An 18,907-nucleotide genomic window follows, 5' to 3' on the forward strand; every position below is an offset into this window, starting at 1 on the left:
ACGAAAATATCGAATATAGCGATAATAATATTAATTATAGCAGCAATAATAACGATAATAACGCTTATAATAAGCACAATAATAACGATAATAACAGAATTACTGTAATAATAATGATAGCAATAATACCGATAAAAGCGATAATAACCGTATTGAAAATAGTAATTATAACCACAATAACGATAATAACTATAATAAAGAAAATTATAATAACACTAATAACGATAATAACGATAATAACGATAATAACGATAATAATAATAAAAATAATAATAGTAAGAATAATAACGATTATAAATATTACTATAATAACGATAATAACGTAAATAACGATATCAATAATAATAATAATAATAAAAATAAAATAATAAAGATAATAACGATAATAATAATGACAATAATAACAATAATAACGATAACATATATAATAATATATAACAAGAATAAGAATAATAACGACAATAACGATAATAATAATAACAATAATAATGATAGCAACGAAAATAACGATAATAACGATATCATCGATGATAATAATAAAATTAATAACGATTATGAAAATAATAACGTCAATAACTGTAATAATGACAATAATAATAACGATTATAAAGGTTATAACGATAATTACGATATTAAAAATAATAATAGTAACGAGAATAACATCAAATAATGTAATAATAACAATAATAATGAAAAACGATAATATCGATAAAAACGATAATAATGATGACAATAATAACAATATTAAAGACAATAAAGGTAACAATAATAACAGCAATTAAACGATAATATCGATAATAATAATAATAATAAGAATAAAGGCGATAATAACGATAATAACGATCATAGAAATAAAAACAATAATATCGAAAATAACGATAATAATATTATTGATAATAAAATGAGAACGATTATAATGCATATAACGATAACATTAATAACAATAATAACAATAATAACTATAATAACTATAATAACGAAAAAACGATAATAATAATAATAATAACAATAATAGCTGTAATAACTATAATAAGGATAATAATAATAATCAGAATAATAACGATAATAACGATAATAACGACAATAAGGTAACTATTAAAAATAACAATAACAATAACAATAATATAAATTATAACGATAATTACGATAAAAACGGTAGTAAGAAAAATTACTATAATAACGAAAATAACGATAATTACGATAATAATAATAAGAGTAAACTTAATTATAACAATAATAACAATAATACCGATAATAACAATAATAACGATAATAACGTTAATCCGAAAATAATAATAACACTAATAACGATAATAACGATAATAGCGATAACAGTAATAATGATAATAACGAGAATATCGATAATAACGGTAATAACCATGATAATAACAACATTAATAATGATAATAACGATAATAAAGATAATAATAAAAACAATACTTACGATAATATCGATAATAATGATAATAACAATATTAATAATAATAATATCTACAATAATAACGATAGTAAAGTTAATAATAGAAATAAATATAATAACGATTATGACGAAAATGACCATGAATTGATAATAATAATAATAACAATACTAACGATAATAACGATTATATTGATAATAATAATAATACAAATAATCACGATAATAACGATAACAACGATAATAATAATATTAACAATAATAACGAATGCAACGAAAATAAAGATATTAATATCATTAATAATAATAACAATAACAAAAGCAATAATAACTATAACGATAATTACGATAACTATGATAACATCAATAACAATATTAACAATAATATCGACAAGAACGATAGTAATAATAATAACAATAATAACGATAATAACGTTAATAATGATGATAATAATGATATCTATAACGATACTAACGTTAATACAGATTAAAATAATATTTGTAATAAAATAATAACTATAAAAACGGTAATGACGATAATAATAATAAAACTAATAACGATAATAACGATAATAACGATATTAATAAAAACAATAATAAATATAATAAAGATAATAACGATAATAACGATAATAACAATGATAATAATAACATTAATAACGGTAAAAACGATAAGAAATAATAACGATAATAACATAAATAACGTTAATTATAATTACAATAATATCGATAATGACGGTAATAACGATATTAATAATAACGATAAATACGATAATATTAATGACAATAATAGCGATAATAAAGAAAATAACGATAATAACAATAATATCGATAATAATTATAATAACAATAAAATCAGAACGATAATAACATTATTAATAATTTCAATAATAGTGATGATAGCGATATTTACGATGATATTAATTACATTAATAAAGAGAATAACGTTAATAACGATAATAACGTAAATAACGATAATAACGATAATAACGATAATAACTATAATGACGTTATCAATAATAATAATAATAACGACAATAACGAAATTAACGATAAAAACGATATTATTAACAACAATAATAACTATAATAAGGATAATAATAATAACGATAATAATGATAATAACAAAAATAACGATAATAAGGATAATATCAATAATAACGATAATATCGATAATAAAGATAACGATATTAATAATAACAATAATAGAGATAATAATGATAATAACGTTAAAAATAATAATAATAATAAAATAATGTTAATAACGGTAATAACGATAATAATAAAATCAATATTAACGATAATAACGATGATGACGATAATAACGATAATAACGATAACAATAATAATAGTAATAATATTAATAATTATAACAATAATAACAATTAGGACGATAATTACGATAATAAGTTTAATATCAAAAACAGTAATAATGTTAATAACGATAATATCGTTAGTAACAATAATTACGATAATATAGTAACAATAATAAATATAATAACAATAATAACGTTAATAACGATAATAATAATAATAATAATAATAATGATAATAATGAAAATACGGAAGTAATAATAAGACTAAGAACGATTATAACATTTATAACAATAATGATAAAAACACAAATAACAATAAGAAAGATAATAACGGTAATAACAATAGTAGTGATAATAATAGTAACAATAATAACGATAATAAAGAAAGTGAGGATAATAATAATAATAATTCTAACGACAATAAATATAATAACGATAATAACGACAATAATAATAATAGTAATAAGATAGAAACGATAATAACGGTAACAACGATATTGATAAAAACATTAATAACATTGAAAATGATAATAACGATAAAAACGATATTAACGAAAACAATACAAACGATAATAATGATAACATCAATAACAATAATAACGATAATATTGATAAAATTAATACTTATAATAACGATTATAAGGATGATAACAATATTAATAATAACAATAATAACGATATTAACGATAACTACAATAATAAAGATAATAATAGTAACAATAATAACGAAAATAACGAAAATAATGATGACAATAATTACAGTAATAACAATAATAACGTTAATAATAAATACGGTAATAACAAAAGAAGCGATAATATCATTAATAACGATAATAATATTCATAATAGTAGCAATTATAACGTTAAGAACTATAATAACGGCAAATACGATAAAGCGACATCAGTAATAACAATAACTACAATATTAACGATAAAAAGGAAAATAATAATAATAATAATAATAATAACGATAATCTCGATAGTAACGATAATAACGATATTAATAATAACAATAACTACAATAATAACCATTACAACGATAATAACAGTAATAATAATAACAACAATAACGAGAATAACGATAATAACGATTATAACCATAACAATAGAAACAATATTAACACTAAAAACACTATTAACGATAATAATAATGAAAAGAATATCTATAATAATAATGAAAATATTAATGATAATATCGGTAATAACGATAAAAACGGGAATAACGAAAATAAAGTTAACAATAATGAAGTTAATAAAGATTATAACGGTAATAATATTAATAATAATAATAATAATAATAATAATAATAGTAATAATAATAATAATTACGGTAATAAAAAAAGTAATAATAATGGCAGTAAAAAAGATAATAAAGGTAATAAGAATGATAATAATATTAACGATAATAACAATAAATACCAAAAAAATTATAATAACAATACTAGCGATAATAACGATATTAGTAATTCTATTGATAATAACTATAATAACGGGAATAGAGATAACAATAATAACGGTAATAACCATTATAACGATAATAACAGTAATAATAATAATAACAAAAATAACGATAATAACGATAATATTAATAACAACAATAATAATTTTGTTAAAGTAAATTTATAATAATATTAACAGAAATATCGGTAATGACGATAATAGCGATAATAATATTAATAATAATAAAATAACGAAGAATATAACGATTATAACGATAATAATTACAATATAATAAAATAATGACAATTATAAAGAATAGAGCGATAATAATAATAATAATAATAATAACGATAATAACGATAAAAACGATAATAAGAATAACACATATAATGATAATTGCGATAATAACAATAATAACGATAACAATAATAAAGATAATAACTGTAACAAGGATATAAAAAGTAATAATGATAATAATAATAATAACGATAATAATAAAAAGAATAATAACGACAATATCGATAATGACGATAATAATAACAACAATAACAACTATAATAATAATAACAATAATAACCATAATAACGATAATATTAAAAAAAATTATATCGATAATAACGATAATGACGATAATAATAACAACAATAACAACTATAATAATGAAAACAATAATAACGATAATAGCGATAATAATAATAATGATATTAACGATAATAAGGATTATAATGATAATTATAATGATATTAATAATCACGATAATAACAATAATGACGATAACAAAAATAATAACTATAATAACGAAATCAACGATAATGACCATAATGAGAATAATAATAAGAACACTAATAACGATAATAACGATTATATTATCATTTATACTAATAACAATAATATAATAATAATAATAACATTAATGAAATAATAACGATTATAAGTAGTATATCGATAATAAAAATAAAAATAAAAACGCTAATAATAATAATAACGATAATAACGATAAAAATAACAACAATAATATCGATAATGACAATAATTATAACAATACTTATAACGACTACAACGATAATAATAATAACAATAATGACGATAATAACAATAATTATAAAAATAATAATAACGATAACAAAGATAATAATAACAATTATAACGATAATAATATTTACAATAATAACAATATAGCGATGATAACGATAATAACGATAATAATAATAACATTAATAATAACAATAACGATAATAACGTTAATAATAATAACGATAACAACGATAATAATAAGAAAAATAATAACGATAATAACGATAACCATAATAACATTAATAACGATAATAACGATAAAGACGTAACTAATAATAACGATGACAACGATAATAATAATAACAATAATAACGATAATTACGATAATAACGATATAAATAAAAACTTTAATGACGATAATAACGATAATAACGATAACTATAATATCGATAATAACAAATAAACAATAATATTAATAACATTAATAATAATAATAATGGTAATAACGATAAAAATGAAAATAATATTAACAATAATAACGGTAATAACGATAATAATAATAACAATAATATCAATAATGACGGTAATAACGATAATAACGATAATAATAATAACTACAATATCGATAATAAAGATAATAAAAATAGTATTAATACTATAATAACGATAGTATCGATAATAATAATAATAATAATAATAGAATAATAACGATAACTATTATAACGATAATAATAATAACAATAATATCGATAATAACGATAATATCGATAATAATAATAATAATAATAAAATGATAAGGATAATAACGATAACAACGATATTAACATAATAACGATAATTACGATAATAATAATAATAATGATAGAAACGATAAAAGTAATAATAATATTAACACTAATAATAACGATAATAACGATAATATCGTTAATAACGGTAATAATGTTATTATTAATTTCAATAATAATGATGATATCGTTATTAAATATGATAATAATTACATTAATATCGTGAATGATAATAATAAAGACAATAACGTAAATAACGATAATAACGAAAACAACAATAACGATGATAACGATAATAAAGATAACAATAATAATGATATTAAAATAATAATGATAAAAACTATAATAACGATAATAACAATAACAGAAATAAATATTATAACGATAATAACTATATTGACGATTTCAATAATAATAATAATAACGACAATAACAATAATAAAGGTAATAACGATAATAAATATGATAATAATAAAATTAATAACGATAATAACGGTAATAACGATTAGAGTAATTTCACTAAAAACGAGAATAACTGTAAGAACGATAATAACGATAATAACGGTAAAAAGGAAAGCAATAATAAATATAATAACTATATTAACTATTATAACTATATCAGTAATAAAAATAATAACAACAATAACGATAATAACGATTATAATAGTAACACTAATAACAAAATTAACAATAATAATGACGATGACGATAATAAAGATATTAAAGATAACAGTAATAACGATAATACTAATGACAATAATTAATTTAATTACGGTAATAATGACCATAACGTTAATAATAATAACAATAACGGAATTAAATATAATAGAAATAATAACGATAATAACAATAATATTAACAAAAACGGTAATTATAATAATAACAATAAGAACAATATTAACGACAAAAACGATAATATTAATAATAACGATTATAATGATAATATTGATAATAATATTAATATCAATATTAACGATAATAAAGATAATAACGTTTATAATTATAATAACAATAATACCGATAATAAAGATAATGACGAAAATTACAATAACATTAATAACAATAATAGCGATAATAACGATCATTTCGGTTATATTAATAATAACAATTATAACGATTATATCTTTAATAACGATAATAATAATAATAACAATAATAAGAATAATGACAAAAATAACGATAATTACGATAATAAATAGAATAACATTAATAAGGATAATAATGGTAATAACAATAAAAATGATAATAATAATAATAACGATAAAACGAATATAACGATAATAATAATAATAACGATAATAACGACAATTACGATAATAATGATAATAATGGTACTAGCAACAATAAAAATAACAATAACAATATTCACGATAATAACGTATCATTATGGTTATCATAATAACAACAATAATAACGATAATAACGATAATAACGATAATAATGATAATATCTGTAAGAACAACAATGAAAATAATAATAACAATAATAACGATAATAACGAAAATATCGATAATAATAATAATAATTATAATAATATTGGGATTAACGATAATAACCACAATAATAATAACTACAATAACGATAATAAAGATAATAACGATAAAAAAGAAAATAAGATAATAATAATAATAACAATAAGGACGATAATAATGATAATAAAGATAATAAAAACAATAAGAGTAATAATAAGAATCATATAGTTTATAATAATAATAACAAAAATAACGATAAAAGCGATAATAACGATAATAACGTAAATAATAATTAAAGAGTTAATGAGAATTATAACGAAAAAAACTAAAATAACGATAATAATAATAATAACAATGTTAACGATAATAATGATAATAACGATAATAATAAGAAAAATAATTATAATAACAATTATATCGATAATAATAATAGTAATAATAAAATAACAACGATAATGTCTATTATAACAATATTGATAATGAAAATAATAACGTTAATTACGATAATACCGATAACAATAATAACAATAATTACGAAAATAAAGATAATGGCGAAAATAATAATTACGTTAATAACGATAGTAACGATAATATATAAAACAGTTATAACGCTTATAACCATAATAATAAAAGTAAAAATAATAATAAATTAATACCAATTATAACGTTTATAATGATAATAACAATAACTATAATAAAGATGATAACGATAATAATAATAATAATATTAACGATAATAAAGATAATATAAATAATAATAATAATAATAATAAAATGAAAACGATTATAAAGATTTTGACGATAATAATAATAACAATAATAACGTATAATAAAGTTTACAACGATATTGATGATAATAACGACAATAATAATAATAATAACGATAATAGCGATAATAAAGATAATAACGACGATAATAATAATAATAATAATAATAATAATAATAAAATAATAACGATAATAATGATACTAACGATAATAATAATAATAATAATAAAAATAGTGACGATAATAACAATATAAATAATAACAATAATAAAGACAATAACGATAATAACGATAACAATAATAATAATAATAGCAACAATAATAACGATAATGACGAAAATAATAATAACAGTAACAACGATAATAAATCCAACAATATTAACGATAATAACGATAATATAGATAGTAATAATAATAATAATAATAACATAATAACTATAAAAACTTTTATAAAGATAATAATAATAATAATAATAAAGATAATAACGATAAAAATATAAACTATAATAACGATTATAATGATAATAATAATAATTATAAAAATGATAATAACGATGATATCGATAATAATAATAATATTAATAATAAATTAATAACGATAATAACGATTATGACGACAATAATAATAACAATTGTAACGATAATAAAGATATTAACGATAAGAACGATAATGACGATAATATAATACTAATGATAATAACAATAATAAAGTTAATAACGATATTAACGATAAAAACGTTAATGACGATAATATAATACTAATGATAATAACTATAATAGTAATAATAATAACAATAATAGAGAAAATAATGATTATGACGATAATCAATTAAATTAATGAAGAGAATAAAGATAGTAACGATAATAAAGAATATAATAAGTACATTATTTACGATACTAACGATATTAAAGATTATAATAACAATATTAATAACGGCAATAACGAAAAAAACGTTAATAATAATAACAATAATTTCAGTAATAAAGATAGTAACGATAATAATAATAACTACAATATTAAATACTAATAATAATAATAACAATAACGATAGGAACGATTATTTCGATAATAATAACAACGATAATAACGTAATAAAGATAATAATGATAACAATAATAACGATAATAACGATAACAACGATAATAATAATTACATTTATAACGAAAATATCGATAATATCAATAATAACGCTAATTACGATAATAGCGGAAACAATAATAAGGATAATAATTATATTAACGATAATAATAATAACAATAAAAAAGACAATAATGATAAAAACTATTATGTCGATATCAATAATAACAATAATATCGATAATAACTATAATGACGATTACAATAATAACATTAAAACGATAATAACGATAATAATAATAATAATAATTATAATGACGTTTATAACAACATTAATAATAACAATAATAAAGATAATAACGATACTAACGACGATAATAAGGACATTAATTACGTTAATAAGGTTAATAAATATTGTTAATAATAATTTTAATAAAATAATTATGATAAAAAGGACGATAACGATAATAATAATAACACTGATAACGATGAAAACAGTAATAAAGATAATAATAATAATAACTATAATAACGAAAAAACGACAATAACGATAATAACGATAACTATAGTATCGATAGTAACGAAAAAAACAATAATATTAATAACATTAATAATACTAATAATGTTAATAACAATAACGATAATAATAATAACTATAATTACGGTAATAACATTAATAATTATAATAGCGATAATAGCAATGATATCGAAAATAGTAATAATAATAATAAAATAATATCGATAATAACGATTATAAGGATAATAATAATAACAATAATATTGATCCATACGATAATAATAACAATGAAACGATAATAAATATAATAACGAGAAATATAATAAATATAATAAGGATAATAATGATAATAATAAAAATAATAATAACGACAATAACGATAACATCCATTATAATAATAATAATAATAAAATAATAACGAAAATAACAATTATAACGATAATAAAAATAGCAATAATAACGATAATAACGGTAATAATAAAAATAACCATAATAGTGATAATAAGGTTAATATCGATAATAATTATAACAACAATAGTAACGACAATAAGAATAATAAAAATAATAATGATGATAATATTAAAAACAATAATAACGATAATAATAATAATAATAATAATAATAAAAACAATAATAACGAAAATAACAATAATAACTATAAAAATAATAATAACAATAATAACGATAATAACGATAAAAACGTTAATAATGAAAATAACGATAATAATGACAACAACAATAGCGATATCAAAAATAATTATAGAAATATTAATAACAATAGTAACGATAATATCGATAATAGCGATAACAATAATAAACAAAATAATTATAACAATAATAACAATAATAACGATAATAACAATAATTATAAAAATAATAATAACAATATTAACGATAATCTCGATAATATCGGTAATATCCACCAAATAATAACGATATAAACTATAATAACGATAATAAAGATAACAATAATAACGATAATAAGGATAATAACGATAATAACGATGATAATAATAACATTAATAACAATAATAACGATGATAATAATAATATTAATAACGTTAATAACGATAATAAAGTAATAACGATGATAATAATTACAGTAATATCGAAAATAACGATAATGGCCATATTAATTAATGAAATAATATATTTAATAACGATAATAACGATAATAGCGATATCAGCGATGATAATTATAACATCAATATCAATAATGACGGTAATACCTATAATAACGATAATAAAAACAACTGCAAAATCTATAATAAAGATAATTATAATAATAAAAATAACCATAATAACGATAGTATCAATAACAATAAAAATAGTAATAGAATAATCACGATAATAACGATTTTAATGATAATAATAATAACAAAAATAACGATAATAACGATAATTACGATATTAAAAATAACAACAATAAGGATAATAACGATAATAACGATAAAAATAATGACATTACTAACGATAATAACAATAATATCGATAATATCGATAATAATAATAATAATAATAGAATAATAATTATAATAACTTTTGTAAGAAAAATATTAATAACAATAAGAAGGATAATAACGATAATAACAATATTAACAACACTAACGATAATAACGATAATAATAATACTAATGATAGTAACGATATTAGTAATAATAATAATAACAATAATAATAACGATAATAACGATAATATCGTTATTAACGATAATAACGTTATTAATAATTTCCATCTTAATGGCGATACGATATTAACCATGATAAAAATCATATTAAAAATGTGATAAACGATAATAACAATAATACCGTAAATAACAATAATGACGAAATGAATAATAACGATAATAACGATAATAACGACAATAATTATAATTATATTAAAATAATAATGTTAAAAAAATATAATAACGATAATAATAATAAAAATTATAACGATAATAACGATAATAATAATAACAATAATAACGATAATATCGATTATGACGATACTAATAATAACGGTGACAACGATAATAATAATAACAATAAAAAATATAATAAAGATAATAACGATAATAATAGAAACTGTAATAACGAAATAACGAATTTAATAATAATAATAACGATAATGACGATAATATAGTTAATAATAATAATTATAATAAAATAATAACGATAATAACGATTATAACGATAATAATATTTACAATAATAACGATACAGCGATGATAACGATAATAACGATAATAATAATAAAAATAAAGATAATAACGATAATTGTTATAATGAAGATTTTAATGATAACAATAATTACCATAATAACGATAATAACGATTATAAAGGTTATAGTAATAACGATAATAACGAAAATAACGATAACAATAGTTACAATAATAACGGTAATAATGATAATAACGATAATAATTATTACAATAATAACGGTCATAACAATAATTATAAAAATAATAACAATTATAACGAAAATAACAATATTAACAAAAATATTAATAATAACAATAATAACGATAATAACGATTAATACAATAAATATAATAATAATAATAACAGTAATAACAATAATAACGACAATTACCTTAATAACTATAACAATAATAATAATAATAGCAGTATTACCGATAATAACGAAAATATCGAATATAGCGATAATAATATTAATTATAGCAGCAATAATAACGATAATAACGCTTATAATAAGCACAATAATAACGATAATAACAGAATTACTGTAATAATAATGATAGCAATAATACCGATAAAAGCGATAATAACCGTATTGAAAATAGTAATTATAACCACAATAACGATAATAACTATAATAAAGAAAATTATAATAACACTAATAACGATAATAACGATAATAACGATAATAACGATAATAATAATAAAAATAATAATAGTAAGAATAATAACGATTATAAATATTACTATAATAACGATAATAACGTAAATAACGATATCAATAATAATAATAATAATAAAAATAAAATAATAAAGATAATAACGATAATAATAATGACAATAATAACAATAATAACGATAACATATATAATAATATATAACAAGAATAAGAATAATAACGACAATAACGATAATAATAATAACAATAATAATGATAGCAACGAAAATAACGATAATAACGATATCATCGATGATAATAATAAAATTAATAACGATTATGAAAATAATAACGTCAATAACTGTAATAATGACAATAATAATAACGATTATAAAGGTTATAACGATAATTACGATATTAAAAATAATAATAGTAACGAGAATAACATCAAATAATGTAATAATAACAATAATAATGAAAAACGATAATATCGATAAAAACGATAATAATGATGACAATAATAACAATATTAAAGACAATAAAGGTAACAATAATAACAGCAATTAAACGATAATATCGATAATAATAATAATAATAAGAATAAAGGCGATAATAACGATAATAACGATCATAGAAATAAAAACAATAATATCGAAAATAACGATAATAATATTATTGATAATAAAATGAGAACGATTATAATGCATATAACGATAACATTAATAACAATAATAACAATAATAACTATAATAACTATAATAACGAAAAAACGATAATAATAATAATAATAACAATAATAGCTGTAATAACTATAATAAGGATAATAATAATAATCAGAATAATAACGATAATAACGATAACAATAATAACTATAATAACGATAATAACGATAAAGACGTAACTAATAATAACGATGACAACGATAATAATAATAACAATAATAACGATAATTACGATAATAACGATATTAATAAAAACTTTAATAACGATAATAACGATAATTATAATAATAATAACCATAATAACGATAAGATTGATATTATTATACTAATAATCAAATAATAACCATAGTAACAATTATAACAGTAATATATTTACCAATAATAACGATATAACGATGATAACGATAATATCGATAATTATGATAACAATAGAAATGATAATAACGATAATGATGATAATAATAATAACGATAACAACGATAAGAATAATAAAAATAGTAACGATAATAATGATAACAATAGTAACGATAATAAAGATAATATTGATATTAGTAATAAGAGCAATATCGATATTAACGATAATGACCATAGTAATAATAAAAATAATCAAGATAATATACACAATAAAGATAATAACGATTATAAGGATAATAATAATATTAATTATTATAACGATAATAGAAATATTAATAATAACAATAATAACGTTAATAATGTAATAACGATGATAAAAATTACATTACAAATGATAAAAACGATAATAATATTAAAAATAATGAAGACAATAATGATAATGACTATAATGACGATATCCATAATAAAAATAATATCGATAATAACGATAATAACGGATTATAATAAATACATTAGAAACGATAATAACGATAATAATAATAAAAACGATAATAATAATAATAACGATAATAACGAAAGTAACGATAATATTAATAATAACAATAATAACGGTAATAATAATAAAACGTTAAGGATCACAATAAAATAACAATAACAATAAAACGATAAGGTCGATCATAACAGTTATAATAATAATAACAACAATAACGATAATAATGATAATGACAATAATAATAATATAATAAACAAGAATAACGATATTAAAGACAATAACAATAAAAACGATAATTATAATAATAACGATAATTACTAAAATAACGATAATATTAATAATAATAATATTAACAATAATAATGATAATAACGATAAGAACAATAAAAATACTAATAACGATAATAACGATAATAACGATCATAATGGTTATAATAATAATAATAACGATAAAAACGATAATAATAACAGGAATAATAACGATTGTAGCGATAATAACTATAATAATAATAATAATAACAATAATAAAAATAATAAGGGTAATAACGATAATATAAATAGCAATAGTAACGATAATAACGATAATAACTGTAATAATTATAATAACAATAAAAATGATAATAACGTTAATAACTATAAAAACAATAATAATATTAATAACGAAAATTACGATAATAACGATAATAAAAATAAAAATAGTAATAATAATAATAAAAATAACGATAATAAAGGAAATAGATATAATAAATCTAATAACAATATTAACGATAAAAACAATGAAAAATTAATAATAATAATAACGTCAATAACGAAAATAACGATATTAATGATAATAACGATCATAACGGTTGAAATAATAATAACAATAATAACGTTAATAATCGATAATAACGATAATAATAATAATAATAATAACGATATTAACAATAGTAACAATAAAAGACTTACTAAAAATTATAACTATAAAAACGAAAATAACGATAATAATATAAATAACAAGAATAACGATAATAAAGATAATAACGATAATATTACTAATCAATATAATAATAACAATTATAACGTTAATAACAATAATGATAATAATTACAATAATAGTAATAACGAGAATAATAATAACAATAAAAATATTAATAATAAGAATAATATTAAAAACAAAAATAATAAAAATAACGATAACATCGGAAACAAATATAATAACAATAATAACGATATTTACGATAATAACTATAAAAACGTTTACAATAATATAAACTGTAATAACGAAAATAACGATAATAATTATAATAATAATAGTAACAATATTAATGAAATTAACGATAATAACGACAAAAAATAATAATAACAATAATAATGATAATAACGATCATAACGATTATGATAATAATAAAAATAATAAAGATAATAACGATGAGAACGAAACTTACAATAACATTAATGACGATAATAAAAGATATTAACAATAAGAACGATAATAATAATAACAATAATACGATAATAACAAGAATTACGATAATAATAAATACAATATTAAGGATAATAACGATAATAATATTAAATACAATAATGACGATAATAATAATATTATCGATTTCAGCAACAACAAAAATAATAATAACAATATTAACAATAATAACGATCATTACAGTTATATTAATAATAACAATAATAACGATCATAACGATAAAAACGATAATAATATTATTATAACATTATGAAGGATAATAATGATAATAACGATCAGAACAATAATAAAAATAATAATAAGGATAATAAGGTGATAACGATCAAAATGGTTATAATAATAATAACAATATTAACGGTTATAACGATAATAACGATAAGAATAATAAAAATAATAACAATAATAACAAAAATAACGATAATAACAATAAAAAATATAATTACATTCAAACGATATTAACGATAATAACAATAAAAACAATAATAATAATAACGATAAAACGTAAATAACGATAAAATAATAATAACAACAATAAAGATAATAATGGTAATATCGATAATAACAAGAATAAAAATAATAATAACGATTATAACGATAATAATGTTCATAATGGTTATATAAATAAAAATAATTACAATAAAAACGATAATAATAATAACGATAATAACGATAAAAACAATAAAAGAGTTAATAATAATAATAACGAAAAAACTAAAATGAATACAATAAGAATAATAACGATATTAACGATAATACCAATAAAAACGATAACAATAGTAATAACAATCATAACGGTTATAATAATAATGACAATAATTAAGATAATAGAGATAATAACGATAACTATAATAACAATAATAACGATAATAACGATAATGTTAAGAATAATAACAATAATAACAAAAATAACGATAATGACGATAATAACGATAATAATAATTACCACAATAACGATAATAACGATAATCACGATAATAAAGATAAAAATAATAACAATTATAACGATAATAACGATAATAACAACAAAAACGATAAAAATAATAATAACGATAATAAGGATAATAACGATAATAATGGTTATAATAGTAACAATAATAATGACAAAAACGATAATAATAATAACAATAATAAGGATAATAACCGTCATAACGGTTATAGTAATAATAACAATAATTAAGATAGTAACCATAATGACGTTAATAATAATAAAAATAATATCGATAATAACGATAATAATAAAATTTCCAACAATAATAAGGATATTATCGATAATAATGATAATAACGATAATTAGAATAACAATAGTAACGATAATATCGATATTAAAGATAGTAATGTTAATAATAATAACAATAATAACAATGATACCGATAATATTATTAATAACAATAAAAACGATAAAAACGATAATAATGGTATTATAGCATAATATAACGGTGTTATAGTATAATATAATAATAATAATAACGATAATTACGATAATAACAATATAGAAGTTAATAATAATAATATCGAAAAAACGATAAAAATAGTAATAATAAGAAAAATAATAACAAGAATAGCGACAATAACGATAATAACAATAGTAATAATAACAACAATAACGATAACAACGATAATCAATATAAAACAGATAATAATAATAACATTAATGTTGATAATGACGGTAATAATATAATAACAATAATAACGATAATAACAATATTAACAACAAGAAAGGTAATAATAATTATAAGGATAATAACGATAATAACATAAATAATAATAATATCAATTAGAACGATAACAACGATAATAACGATAATAAAGATAATAACGGTTATAATAATAATAACAATAATACCTATAATAACGATAATAAAGAAAATTACAGTAATATTAATAATGTTTATAAAGATAATAACGATAATAATAATAACAATAATAATGATAATAAGGGTAATAACGATAACAATAATAATAATAACATTAATAACGATAATAAGTATAATAACAGTAATGATAATAATTAGAATCATATCAATAATTATGATAATAACGGATATAATGATAAAAACGATAATAACTATAATAAAAGTATTAACGATAATAATAATAAAAAAAAATAACGATAATAACGATATTAACAATAATATCAATACTAATAATAATAACAATAATATCTATAAAATGATAATAACGATAATAACGATAATAATAATAATAAAAATGTTGATGATTATGACAATAATAATGGTAATAATAAGTAGATTAAAACAATAATAACAATAACAACGATAAAAATAATAACAATAATAACGATAATTATATTAATAGCAATAATAACGATAATAACGATAGTAACGATAATAATAAGAAAATAATAACAATAATAACCATAATAACTTTATTAACGATAATTATAATAACAATAACAACGATAATAACAATTATAACAATAAAAACGATAATAATAATAATATCGATAGTAACGATAATGACAATAATATTAATAACAATAAGAACGATAATATCGATAATAGCTATAAAAACAGTAATATCGAAGATAACAATAATAATAACGATAGTACTAATAATAATCAATATTAATAATAACCATATAATCGATTATAAGGTTAATAAGGAAAATAATAACGGTAATAATACTAATAACGATTGTAACGAGTATAACTATCTTAGGGATAAAAAATGATAATATCAATAATAACGATAATAGCGATGATAATAATAATAATAATAATAATAATTATATTAAAACAATAACAATAATAATAAAAATAATAACAATAATAGCGACAATAACGATAATAACGGTGATAACTATAATAAGGATTATAAAGATGATAACGGTAATATCGATAGTAACGATAATAACAATAACAATAGCGATAATAACAAAAGAAACGTTAATACTATTAATAATGATAATAATAATAATAACGTTAATAACAATAAATTGATTATATCGATATTAACTGTAATAATAATGATATTAATAATAGTAATAATAGTAATAATTATGGTATCGATAATATCGATAGCGGTATTTATAACGATAATAACGATTATATCGATTATAACGATTATAACGGAAATAACAATAATAACGATAAGTACGATAATAAAGTATATTACGATAATAATATTAATAATATCAATTATAATTATATTACTAATATTAACGATAATAATCATAATAACAACAATATAGTTCATAACGTCAATAATAA

This window comes from Vespa crabro, chromosome 3 (genome assembly GCF_910589235.1).
Source record: "Vespa crabro chromosome 3, iyVesCrab1.2, whole genome shotgun sequence".
Classification (NCBI taxonomy): domain Eukaryota; kingdom Metazoa; phylum Arthropoda; class Insecta; order Hymenoptera; family Vespidae; genus Vespa; species Vespa crabro.